We start from the raw sequence: 12,746 nt of genomic DNA, 5'->3' as shown, positions 1-12,746 counted from the left end.
CCTTACATCTGTCAGATGGCTAAAAGACAAGAAATAACAAGTGTTGGTGGGGATATGGAGAAAAAGGATCCCTCCTGCACTGTTGGTTAGAATGCAAACTGGTACAGCCATTATGGAAAACAGTATAGAGTTTCCTCAAAAGATTAAAAATAGAAATATCATACGATCCAGTAATTCCATTGCTGGGTATTTACCCAAAGAAAATGAAAACACAATTTGAAAAGATGTATGCACCCTTGTTCGTTGCAGTATTATTTACAATAGCCTAGATATAGAAGCAACCTAGGTCATCGTTAGATGACTAGATAAGAAAGATGTGGTGTATACACACACACACACACACACACACAGGAATATTACTCAGTGATAAAAATGAATGAAATCTTGCCATTTGCAACAACATGGATAGACCTAGAGGGTATATTGCTAAGTGAAATAAGTCAGCCAAAAAAAGACAAATATGATTCCATTCATGTGTGGAATACAAGAAACAAAACAAACGAACAAAGAAAAAAAAAAAAGAAACAAAAAAAAAAAAACTACTCTTTTTTTTTTTTTAAAGATTTTATTTATTTATTTGAGACAGAGAGAATGAGAGACAGAGAGCATGAGAGGGAGGAGGGTCAGAGGGAGAAGCAGACTCCCTGCCGAGCAGGGAGCCCGATGCGGGACTCGATCCCGGGACTCCAGGATCATGACCTGAGCCAAAGGCAGTCGCTTAACCAACTGAGCCACCCAGGCGCCCCCCAAAAAACTACTCTTAAATGCAGGTGGGTGGGTAGAGGGGTGAAACAGATAAAGAGGATTAAGAGTACACTTATCTTGATGAGCACTGAGAAATGTATAGAATTGTTGAATCAATATACTGTACACCTGAGACTAATATAGCACTGTATGTTAATTATACTTGAATTTAAAAAAAAAAGAACCAACTTTTTGATCAATTCATTTTTTCCCATAGTTTTTGTTTTAATTTCATTAACTTCTGCTCTTTATTATTTCCTTCCTGCTTTCTTTGGGTTTATTTTGCTCTCCTTTTTCCAAGTTCTTGAGGTGGGATGTTATATTATTGATTTGAGACTGTTTCTTTTTATTAACATACTAAGAGTGTTATAAATTTTCCTCTCAGCATTGCTTTAGCTGTGTCACACAGATTTTGGTATGTTCTATTTTCATTCGATATATGTTTTTATTTTCACTTTCTTCTGACCTTCATGGTTTTTTGTTTTGTTTTGTTTTTTTGAGAGAGAGAGAGTGAGTGAGTGTAGTGGGGAGGAGCAGAGGGAGAGGGGAGAGAGAATCTTAGCAGGCTCCATGTCCAGCACAGAGCCCAATTCGGGGCTTGATCTCATGACCATGAGTTCATGACATGAGCTGAAACCAAGAATCAGACACTTAACCGACTGAGCCACCCAGGTGCCCACGAGTCTTTTTAAATTTAATTTTAGATTTTCCTTGTTATTGGTATGAGTAATTTTTGATGGAAATCTGGACATTTTTGTATTTTGTAATGAGACACTAGATGTTATTTAAGCCTTTTATTTTAACTCTCTTTCTTGAACACTGTTCTTTCAAGGACAGGGGAGGGTACCACCTTATGACTGCCAGGTGGAAGTAGCCTCTGTAGTCATTCAGCCTTGGCTGACACCTGGTAGGGGATCCTCAGTACTGCTTGAGGGGGTGGGACTTTCAGCTCCCCTTGTGGTCTTTACTGACATCATGGGAGATGGCCTTGTTACTGCTGGTTGATGGTAAAAGTCCTGATTCCCCTTTAGGCCTCCTCTGACATCACCCCAGGAGGGAGGGGGTAGGAATGCCTTATCACTGCTGCATGGGGTTGGAGCTACAGACTCGTGTGGTCTCCAGTGATATGAGAGGGAGAGGGCTCATTACTGGTTGGCAGGGATGAATGTCCTGGCTTCCCACTTGGCCTTCTCACACATCACCCTACTGGGGTGTTGTGGCACCTTGCTACAGTGGTGTGTGAGTGGAAGTCTCAGCTCCTCATTCTACTCAGCCTTTGCTAGTAGGGATGGGGATGGAGCCAAAGTCTTTTCTGTGATGCTTTGCTTTTATTGTCTAAAAGTTTCCTGTCTTGCCGGGCTGCCTTTTTCTGATCCTTTGGCTAGACTGAGAACAGGTCTTTGTTGTGGCTTTTCTCCCCTGCCCTCACTGGCATTCCTTTATTGTTGGCTTTTTTAACTCCAAGTCTGAGATATATGAGGCTAAAAGAAAACGTAGAGAACTCACCACCACGTCTTAAGTCCCAAAGTCTCTTGCTGATCTGTCTTCTTCTCTCCACCTTTCAGTGTCTTAGGTTTGTTTTAATACAATGTCTAGGGTTTTTACGTTGTATTTAACAGGATATATAAGGAAAACAATGCCTATTTTATTTTTCCAGAAGCAGAACTACAATACATTCAATTTTAGGATAAAGATCCACAGCTAATAGTGGCATGACCAAATTAGATCTCTGCTCTCTCAACTCTGGTCAGTGCTCTTACCATTGTAATAGTGAAATGCAGGCATCTACCTTAAACTGTGAGGGCACAGAGACAATGTCATGAAAATACTGTACTCCCACTGCCTCCCAGCCATTTATTTTACTTTGTACTCCTTTAGAATCTTATATAATTTTAGCTACCTCACCATATTGCAGTCTCCAGTGGTGGGTCCAGAATTCCCACATATGAGCAGCTTAGAGGCAGCAATGTGAATTCAAGGGAGGCCAGAGGACTTATAGCTATAGCCTAGCAAATACTCTGTTTTTACTTAACTGTCTATTATTGGAGGTAGACTGAGGGATGGTGAGTGGAAATAGGGGCTAAATCACCTCAAGCCATCCAAACACCACCTGCCTTGTATTAAACTACAATGGTGGCAATACATTGATCTGGTAGCCTCTGTTGGTTTTAATTAGCTACTTTAGGATGGAGATGGGATATTTTATTGAATATAAATCTGAGGTTATCTTTGGTATTGGAAGATTAGAGAAGACCTTAATAAAATTTGCTTGTTTCCCCCCTACTGTTGGCATCAGGTACACATTCATATCCACATAAAAGCAGAGTCTGTCATCTCAGAGTTCCACTTATCCTTGCATCAGTCTCAAGTATCAAAATTGATTTTTTTAAATGTTCATTTGAAAAACAGCAGAGATAAGATTCAAGGATGCTTGCTCTTAGAGAAGGATTATTTATTAAGGGAAAGACTTGTCCTTTGAAAATTATTATCATAATTATCACTAAGAACCCAATTCTATATTTCTTATTAAGGCAAAATCCCTACTGAGGCAGACACAAGAAGGATGTTGATTGCAGTGGGATATCTGTCTGAATAGGGCTAAGTAATCAGCTTTGAAATGTCACTCAAAGGAATCAGCAGGGCAGAGGCTATTCCCTAGCAGGTCACAACGCTTTTGGTTTTGGGGTTTTGTTTTTGTTTTTGTTTTTGGAAATGCCTAGGGTTTGATATCATCCTTGTATAGATAATTTTTCTGGATGACTCCAGAAGCAATATTTAGGACTTGAGGAAAAATTATATTAGAACAGAGAAAATAGCATGGAAATGCAAGGAACCATATCAACTCATTGAATGTTGAGAGTCATTGAACCCTATACTGTCAGAGCTAAAGTTGTTTGGTCCCAATCCACCCTGATATGTAATTCTACTCTAGAGTCACTTTGCCATGATTTTTTCTGTTTCATGCTAGGAAAATTGGAGATGTGCACAGACAGCCCACTTCAGTCTCCGTGGGCTGACTTCCCTGTCTTCATTTGTAGGGCTTGACTCTATTCCTTGGGGCCATGCAAGCATTTTGTGAGTAAATAATGAGAATACAATTTAGCTTAAATCATTTGAAAACATTAAAAACCTCAATACAATAGGCACTTGACATTTTGAAAGGCTACCTTCCAAAACCTTTAATATTCTCCAGACATGGAAATATTGCTATAGGTCATAATTTCTTCCCTAAACTGTATTAAGTCTCAAGTAGCAAACTATGGCCACTCACCACTGAATTTTCAGATACTAAGCAGTTGACTAGTTTCACTCACTCACCAAGAATTTTGTAGAAAACTTTACTTCTATAATGGCTCTCATTCATTTATTTATTTCTTCATTCATTCTACACATACTGAAAGTCTAGTAGGTGAGAGGTATTATACTAAGCTCTTTAGATAATAAAACAAATATAATCCCTGTTCTTAGGGTATTAGCAGTCTAGTAGAAGGGGCGGTCAATAGACAAGTAAATAAAAATTTATTAAATACAAATTATGATGAGTGCTTTGAAGGAAACAGACAAGGTAGAGTGATACATGGTAAATCGTAGGGGAAAGCTTACTCAGAACAGGTAAGCAGGGTGGACCTCACTGAGAGAGTTGCATATGTGCTGAGAATCCAAAGAGTCAGTTACATAAAAGCAGGGAAAAGGGTATTTCCAGTATAGGAAAAGCATGTTTAACGTCTCGGACACTGGAGGGACGCCTGGGTAGCTCAGTCGGTTAAGCGTCTGCCTTCGGCTCAGGTCATGATCCTAGGGTCCTGGGATCGAGTCCCACATCGGGCTCCTTGATTGGCGAGGAGCCTGCTTCTCCCTCTGCCTGCCACTCCCCTTGCTTGTACTCTCTCTCTCCCTCTAGCAAATAAATAAAAAAATCTTAAAAAAAAAACAAAACATCTCAGACACTGGAAAAAGCATGGGACATTTGGGGGGTTGAAAGAAGGTCAGTGTGGCCAGAGGGAAGTCAGAAACGCAGAAGGGGCAGGAGATGGGTAAATTTTGTCAGTCAAGGGCCACATCACATGGGGTCCTTTTGGACCATTTGCCTTAGTACATCTGTGTTGCTATGGTGGAATACCACAGACTGGTGGTTTAAACAGCAAACATTCATTTCTCACAGTTCTAGAGGGTGGGAAGTCCAGTATCAAGGTGCCAGTAGATTTAGTGTTTAGTGAGGATCATAGATGTCTTTTTGTTCATGTCTCCACATGGCAAAAGGGAGTATGCAAGCTTTTATAAAATCACTGATCACATTCACAAGGGCTCCACCATCATGACCTAATTACCTCCCAAAGACCCCACTTCCTAATACCATTTCATTGGGGGTTAGGATTTCATCATATGAATTGGGGGGGGGATGGCACCAACATTCAGTCTATAACACCATTGTAAGGAGTTTAGATTTTATTCTTATGCAAAAGGAAGCCATTGAAAGGGTTTTAATAGGAAAGGGGTGTGTTCATAGGTTAGGTCAACCTTGCAGCAACACAGAGTGGCCATTTTGCAATAGGGTAGAATCTGCCTGTTAATTCTAAGGAGAGGAAGCTGGTAACAATTTAGGACATAAAAATTACGCTGTTGTTGTTGCTGTTGTTGGAGAGACTGGTTACCGGACTGTCAGTAGCTATCAGGGAAGCCAACAAAATCGTCTGTGTGAGATGGTGGCTTACCCTAGGGGGCCAGTGGGGGAAATGAACAGTGGAAGAATCTGACAGGTTTTTCCACACAGAAGTGACAGAGAGGGGCACCTGGGTGGCTCAGCCAGTTAAGCGGCTGACTCTTGGTTTCAGCTCAAGTCATGATCTCATGGGTTGTGGGATCGAGCCCCATGTGGGGCTCTGTGCACAGCAGGGAGTCTGTTTGAGATTCTCTCTCTCCCCCACTGCCCCTCCCCACACTTTTGCCCACACTCTAAAATAAATAAATTTTTTTAAAAAAGAAGTGATAGAAGTGTTGTGTTGCTATCAAGCAGCTAGAACAGGTGGATGTGATACTAGCCACTGAAGTGGAGAAGTCTGGGGAGCTGTGGGTGGTGGACCACGTCAAGGGTGTAGCTTTGAACAGGCTTGCTGCACACAACATGCTGGCAGACACCGGAGAGGAGGTGACGGGCCAACGTCTGCAAGCCACAACTCAGAGGGCAGGTGCTAGGGGGTCAATTTGGTATTTGGGGCCCAGAGAGAGAATTTGAAGGCATAGAAACTGAGGAGATCATCCAGAAGTGGGTAACAGGAGAAAAAGAAAAGAAAGCTCAGGACTGAATTAGAGGTCAACGGTTAAAGGTCAAGGAGGGAAAGAGCGGCCTGCAAAAGAGAACGAAGAGGAATTGGCAAAGAGATGGCAAGTTAATTGAGAATAGAGAGTCCATTAAGCAGGGAGCTGAGGGGCAGGGGGGAAAGAGAAGGATGGAGTGGCTTTCATAGTACATGCTGACGAGAGACTCATTCCAGTCTTCAAAACAACATAAATACATCTCATTTCGATTCGATGTTTATCACCTTAGTTATTTCGTGTGTTCTCCCCACTCACATGTTTTTCCTGCTCACCTGCAGAAATGACAACTGATATCCAAGTCAGGGACACTGTCAAATCCCCATCCTTTCAAGAGAAGTCTTTCATCCTTCTTTCTTTATGAATTTTGAGACTCCCCGAATTCTCTGGATCACTTCTACAATTCTTTCCATTTTGCTAGCATAGGCAGACTCTATAATCTTCAAAAGTCTCCACTTTCCAAATGTAAAACTATTTCAGATGCAGTTTATCATCTTTTGAAAATTATCCATGTTCATTTAAAAACTTATTAGCTCTTCACCTTCAATGTATTTGAATCGCCATGTTGTAGGAGCCCTGGATTATTAAGCTTATCGGAAAGTTAGGACAAGTTTTCCCTAGAGGATGGAGAAGTAGTTTTAAATTCAAAGTAAAAAAAAAAATTCCATATCTTAAAATAGAAGCAAATTTTTTTCTGTTTCACATTCTCTCAAGATACCCGCAATCCTTTTTAAACTCTCTATTTATTATTAAATACAAGCAATTTAGCTCCTTTGTGAGGTTATGCAAATAACTCATCCAGAATTAGCATTTAACATGCAGTTCTTATATCCACACAAATGTTTTGTATAAAGTTGTTTTAAAAAGATTCAAATCTTTATAATTAGGAAGGGAAAATATATTAATAGGAATAAAGGGATACCCTGCTAATCTCCCATATGTAAATTAGCTTATAATTTCCATCACTTACTTTAGAGGCAACAGAACAATGGAACTTTTATTCTTCAATATTGCTGTCTTTCTCCTTCTGCTAGCAAGTATGTGCTTATACATGTATATCTAAGGGAAAATGAAAAGGAATATTAAATGCTTTAGTTTTATGGGAAGGAGACGGCTGGTAAGTTGTGAGTGGGGTTGAAGTTGATATTCTGTGCTTTGACAGCCTACGCGATAAACTGCAATGCAGACCCTCTCGGGTTCTCATTTCAACTGGTTGTTTCTCCTTGTCCTCTTTGCTTTCGGGGCTGCAGCCACCCTTGCCCACGTGCCCCTTCCTCCGGTCTCTCCACCCCCCTCCCCAATCTTTACATAAAGGACATTGTAGAACGTATGGGGAACTTGTTCACTCCTCTGAGGGACTTTCTTTTTGCTTTAGTCTCCAGCTTGGCCTTTGGAGGAAGGGATCATGCAGATAGGAGTGGACATTGGCCAACAGTATAGCGCTGGTTAGATTCTTCGGTCTCGCTCACCTTCTGGCGCTTGGCTTTACTCTCTCAAGATTCTAGAAGTGTGATGCATAGTCCTAGGAGTTTACTGTCATCAGATGAACTAGGATGCTGAAGGATTCAAAACCAAGTCCGATACACAACCATGGAAAAGATTAGGTTGTTGAACCTGGAAGCAGATAGGGGAGCTCTGGAGAGACTTCAAATACAAAACAGGCTTAAATATGTCCCCTACAGCTGCCAAGTAGTACAACTAGACAAAAGGGTGAAATGCCTAAGGGATACCTATTTCTCCCTCAGCAAACATCTAGGGAACTACCATGTGCCGGGCAAAGCTGGTGTACTGGACACAAGATGAAAATAAGCACTTATTCCTGGCAGGAATGTCACGGTCTGGTGCAGAAATACACATGCAAGCCAACATTACAACAGGTCACGGGACATGTGACCCCAGAGGTATGCCTAGTTCTCAAAGAGAGAACCGAGGCAGGCTGCCTGCCCCTGCCTGGGGTACCAAGGAAAGCTTGGGATCTGCCCACCTGTCCGCATCTCCATGGCCACCGCCTCCCCCCAGAGGCCCTTAGCTCTCCTCCACCTTCTGCAGCCGCCTCAGGGCCAGTCTCCTGCCTCCAGGCCTCGCTCCCATTCTTTCACCCGCATGGCGGCCCGAGTCCGAAAAGGAAACCTGATCCCATCATTTCTTCCCTGAAAAGCCTTCGCTAACTGTCCCTGACCACAGACCAAAACCCAAACCCGCCATCTGGCTGATTAGGCATAACCGGCTCCTGCTTCCACCTCTAACCTGTTCTCTCCTTACTTCCCACCTTATGCTCCAGATACAGTCACTAACACGTTGTTTAAAGTCATCATTTGTTTCTAAGCCCTGAGCCTCTACACGTGTGTGCTCTCGGCCTGAAACTGACTGATCTGCCCTCAAACTTCACACATACAAATACACAAAAAGAGATGTGTGTGCTCACACATGTATATATATACACACATTGCCCTTCGGCCTATTCACTCATATTCTTTCCTCTGGTCCACAGCGCCCCAACACTCAGTGCTGGCCTCCTGTGGGTACACTCCTGTGTATGCCTTCTGTGTGCACCTCACTGACAAGCTCACCACGCTGTATTGTGCTTGGCTGTTTTATTTATTTGAGAGAGAGAGAGAGAGCACTCTTCAGCAGGGGGGAGAAGCAGGGGGGAGGGAGAAGGAGAAAATCTCAAGCAGACTCCCCATTGAGCCTGGAGCCGGATGCGGGGCTCCATCTCACAACCCCTGAGACCATGACTCGAGCCAAAACCAAGAGTTGGACACTCAACCGACTCACCCAGCCAGCCCTGTATTTTTTTAATAAGTGAGTAAGGAAACTTTTGAACAATGTTATCCAAAAAATGTAAGGAAGATCCCTGTCCCTGTAAGCATACAAATATATGTCTCTCATCTCAGTAGAGGGACCATTTCAAAAATTCTACAAGTTTCTAAAAGACTATGATGCTGTGAATCTACCTTAGGTCCTTTCTAGAAAGAGGCAATGTCTAAGTAAATAAGGTACAGATTATTCCTTACCAGTGGGCAGCAATGATCGGGCTCCGTGATTCTTTCTCTGAATTGGGCAACATTCTGATTTCGGGGTAAAACACTGAAGGTACGGTCACAAAGCAAAACACTCTTCCCCAGCCAGAGTAGCCGAGTGTAGCAAGCTTCGTCAAGCCGGCTGTAGGACTGCCAAAACACAGGGCCATTTAGCTGAGCGTGGGAGAATCAGGCTTTCGGTTTTCCCTTTCACATCTTATAAAAGTGTGAACATTTTAGCATCTTCATAACAGACCCACTCTTCTCCCAATCCTATCTCCTTCTCCTTACTGCTTCCATAACTTCAGACTATGAGCACCTGTATTCCTTTGCTTCGCGCTTTCTCATGCTGCCAGAGCCCACGTGGTAGTCTACCAATCGACTCTCCTCTTCAGTCCTCAGGCAAAGACTGCCCGGAGCTGGTATAGGACTGCCTCTCAGGTGGGATAACTTTAGGGCATGTGTCCTGCCCTGGGCTCACAGAGGTTGCAGTGAGATTTGGCTCTGGCTGCCAGAAGTACGATCTGGCTTGATGGCACATCTTTCCTGTCTCTTTCCCTTACTCCCCCTTTCATGGTTTCCTGTGATCAAACCCACATAAACTCCAAGTCTTGCCTCAGGGTTTGCTTCTAGGGGAACCCCAAACCAAAACAACTACCAACAAGCACATGTTCTCTATTTAGGAGCGTGAATCTGTCAGAGAAGCCTAAGACAGGTGGGAGTGACCATGAGAGGCTTTCCTCCTCGTGAGACATTATATTGGGCAGGTGGGAGATTGAGGGTGGACGCTGGTTCAGAGGGCGGGTTTACGGAAGTTTAGAATTGTGGACAGCTGGAGCCAAATCCCACCACGGAAACTCTGGGACCTGGGGCACGACACGGGCCTTAAAATGATCCCACCTGAGGAGCAGTTATATACCAGCTCTAGTCAAGTCTTTGCCTGAGGGTTCAAGAGGGGAGTGAACAGCCTGGCCCTTCCAGCCGGCCCTATAGGCCGTTGCTTACACTGCCTACCCAAGAGAATTGTATCCTTTCTCATAAGCATCTTATAAATCTGATCAGGCCAAAATATTATAGAGTCCGAGTAGACTATGGCTCAATATTTACAGCTCTATCCACAACCTCGGAAGTTACCATATGGTAATTAAAGCCAACAACTGCAAAGCTCTTAGAAAAATACTTTCCATCCCTGACTTTGTGACAGGGAGCGCAGGGCTCTAACCTGTGGAGGTGTCAGAGTAAAAACAGAAAATCTCAGCTTTTATAATTACGGTTTTCGGGGCGCCTGGGTGGCGTGGTTGGTTAAGCGTCTGACTCTTGGTTTCAGCTCAGGTCGTGATCTCGGAGTCGTTGCGCTGGGCTCCACGATGGAGTCTGCTTGAGATTCTCTTTCCCTCTCCCTCTGTTCCTCTCGCTCTCTCGCTCTCTCTCTCTCTCTAAAATAAATCTGAAAAAAAGAAAAAACAAAATAAAATTACGGTCTTCATGTTTATCTAGTTCCCCCCAGCAGTTTTACCCATGAAGGAACTGAAACCCAGAGAGGTGAACTTGGGTGCTCTCAGTTACCGTAGTTCCCCACTCTTACCCGAGCGTTCTACCACATTCCACCACTGCACAAGCAGAGCTGGATGAGTGACCTGGAATTTTACTCCATTCTCTTGACTATTTTAGACCAGATTTCCCCCGTAGAGAATGAGCTCCTAACGGGAAGCCAACACTGGTCGCTAGCCAGTCTGTCCTGTCAAGGCCTCCCAGAGACCGTTTCGTTTAGGAGTCTTCCTTCAACACTCAGATAACCGAGAGAGAGGCCTCACAGTGTGCTTTTGTCTAGAAAATCAAGCCTCTCGGTGTCATCTAGGGTAAGTCTAGGACGGCTGTTCTTGCCCCAGGCCCTCAGGGCAGCAGTTCCTATGCAACTGTCTGCATTCCTGTTGAGGCTGTTGCAAGTCACACCATACCAACCTCCAGCTGCATCCATGCCCCCCAAAAAGAGGTGCTATTTAGACTTGAACTTTCCTCCGGAATGCAACAGCTATTGTTAAGTCTGCATGATTCAGCCTCCTGTCAGTCATGGGACCTCCAGAGTCCTCCCTCAGAGGGATTCGTTAGTGCATTTCAAAGCCTTACCCTGAAGCTCCCTAGGCCACCAGCGGGGGGACCTTTTTGTTGGTCCTGGCAAAGAACTCAGGTTATCTTGATTAACAGGAAACACATTGTGCAAAAACAGTGAATAACGACAAGTATTTCAGGGAATTAGGGAAAGGTTTACAACCAAGCCTCACAGAATGGTTTTGATTCTGGTGATTTGTAATTACCACGACTTAACTTCTCTCTCCTGATGTTTCAGAGGAGTGTCTCTCTCATGCCCAGTTTCTGCTTTATGACTTTGCATTATTAGAGCTTCGGCTCGCTCACAACCTTTCCTGCTATGGCTTCTGCAAACAGCCTTCCCGGTGTATCCTTTCACCTTCAACTCCTCTGCTAATTGCTTGGCTGTGTTGTTGTTGTTCACTTTCAAGTTTCTGAGAGAAAAACCTCATTGCCCTGCCTAATGAACATTATCCCTTTCTGAATGAAGCTGTTGTGTCAAACCACCTACGAAACCTCTGGAGAGCCTACGTATTTGCTGGCTTTTCATTACTTGCTCTAGGAGCTGGTGTGTTATATACAATGTTATATAAATGTGTAAGGGACCATCTAGATCTGCCTTCCTTGACTAGCGGGCTGTGGATGGGGGCTTCCTAGGAGAGTATAAACCCTGGCCTATCAAGTCCATATCCCAGAGAGAGAGATGAATACGGTGACGATGCTGGCCCTCCCCTTAGGGCACCTCATATTCCTGCATGGGTGCAATGGTCTCATGGCTTCCAGAAAAGAAGAAACTGTGTTGCTCGCCCCAACCACTGCCTCAAAACGATTCCAGGTCCCTGTTGAAAAAGACTTTGGTAGCCTAAAAGGGGGGGGCGGCATGTTTAGATTCCTTGGTGCCCAACTTTAATCCATACAGTAACTTAGGCAACAAAGAAAAATGGGCCCTAAGCCTCTTTGAACCAAAACTTGAATGCATTTTGGTACATGATTCAGATTCCGAAAAAGTGATTATTGGCTAAAAATCCTACCTCATGATAATTTGGATATTGAAAAGGATGCATTTGTGTTTTGGCTACTTTCATGGATGAAGGTGCTCCCGAGTTATGGATGATTCATCCCTCACTATACAAAGTATTTGGCATTACTAAATGAAGTTTAAATTGGAGAGACACTATGCATTACACATGGAAAAAATTTGCATTTTAACATCTCCAGAATGCTATTAAATATCTCAGAAAGATCCATAAAGAAAAGTGTGTCCTAGAGCTTGAAATAGAAAGTGATTGGAAAAAGTAGAAATAGAGTTCCTATTTTTCAAAAAGGAGCCATATCATCCCATAAATCTTTGAAAAGAAGTTTTCTTGGGCTCTGCTCGAAGCATTCGAATGCCTCCCAGGAGCACCTTGACCTTAAATTAACATTTATAGAGTTTAGCTGACATCAAGCTTTGCAGTTTAATGGAAGGTTTAAAGTTGAAGAAGGTAAGTAGTCTAAATTGGTATTGTGTATTAAGTTCTGAATAAGCATGCATCTCCACAACTACCACCATTTTCATTTATTTGCCCCTCTAGAACA

The 12,746-nt window shown here is 43.2% G+C and overlaps 1 long non-coding RNA gene across 2 annotated transcripts; it reads right to left on the bottom strand.

The window, feature by feature from the left end:
* Nucleotides 1-594: 594 nt before the first annotated feature.
* LOC123838613 (uncharacterized) lies at nt 595-11,164 on the bottom strand. Of its 2 annotated transcripts, none has more exons than XR_010409979.1 (6): nt 11,043-11,164; nt 10,352-10,527; nt 9,075-9,230; nt 7,527-7,671; nt 7,028-7,116; nt 595-6,674 (listed from the first exon to the last, which is right to left on the bottom strand). It is a non-coding gene; the product is annotated as an uncharacterized LOC123838613 (long non-coding RNA). The 2 variants fall into 2 exon arrangements; XR_006789482.3 differs by lacking the exon at nt 11,043-11,164 and adding an exon at nt 10,666-11,032.
* Nucleotides 11,165-12,746: the final 1,582 nt, after the last annotated feature.

Source organism: Mirounga angustirostris, unplaced genomic scaffold (assembly GCF_029215605.1).
Source record: "Mirounga angustirostris isolate CCGP_5_RB_7025 unplaced genomic scaffold, mMirAng1.0.hap1 SCAF_3, whole genome shotgun sequence".
In the NCBI taxonomy this organism is placed as follows: Eukaryota; Metazoa; Chordata; class Mammalia; order Carnivora; family Phocidae; genus Mirounga; species Mirounga angustirostris.
This window is presented reverse-complemented; position numbering and strand designations above follow the sequence as displayed.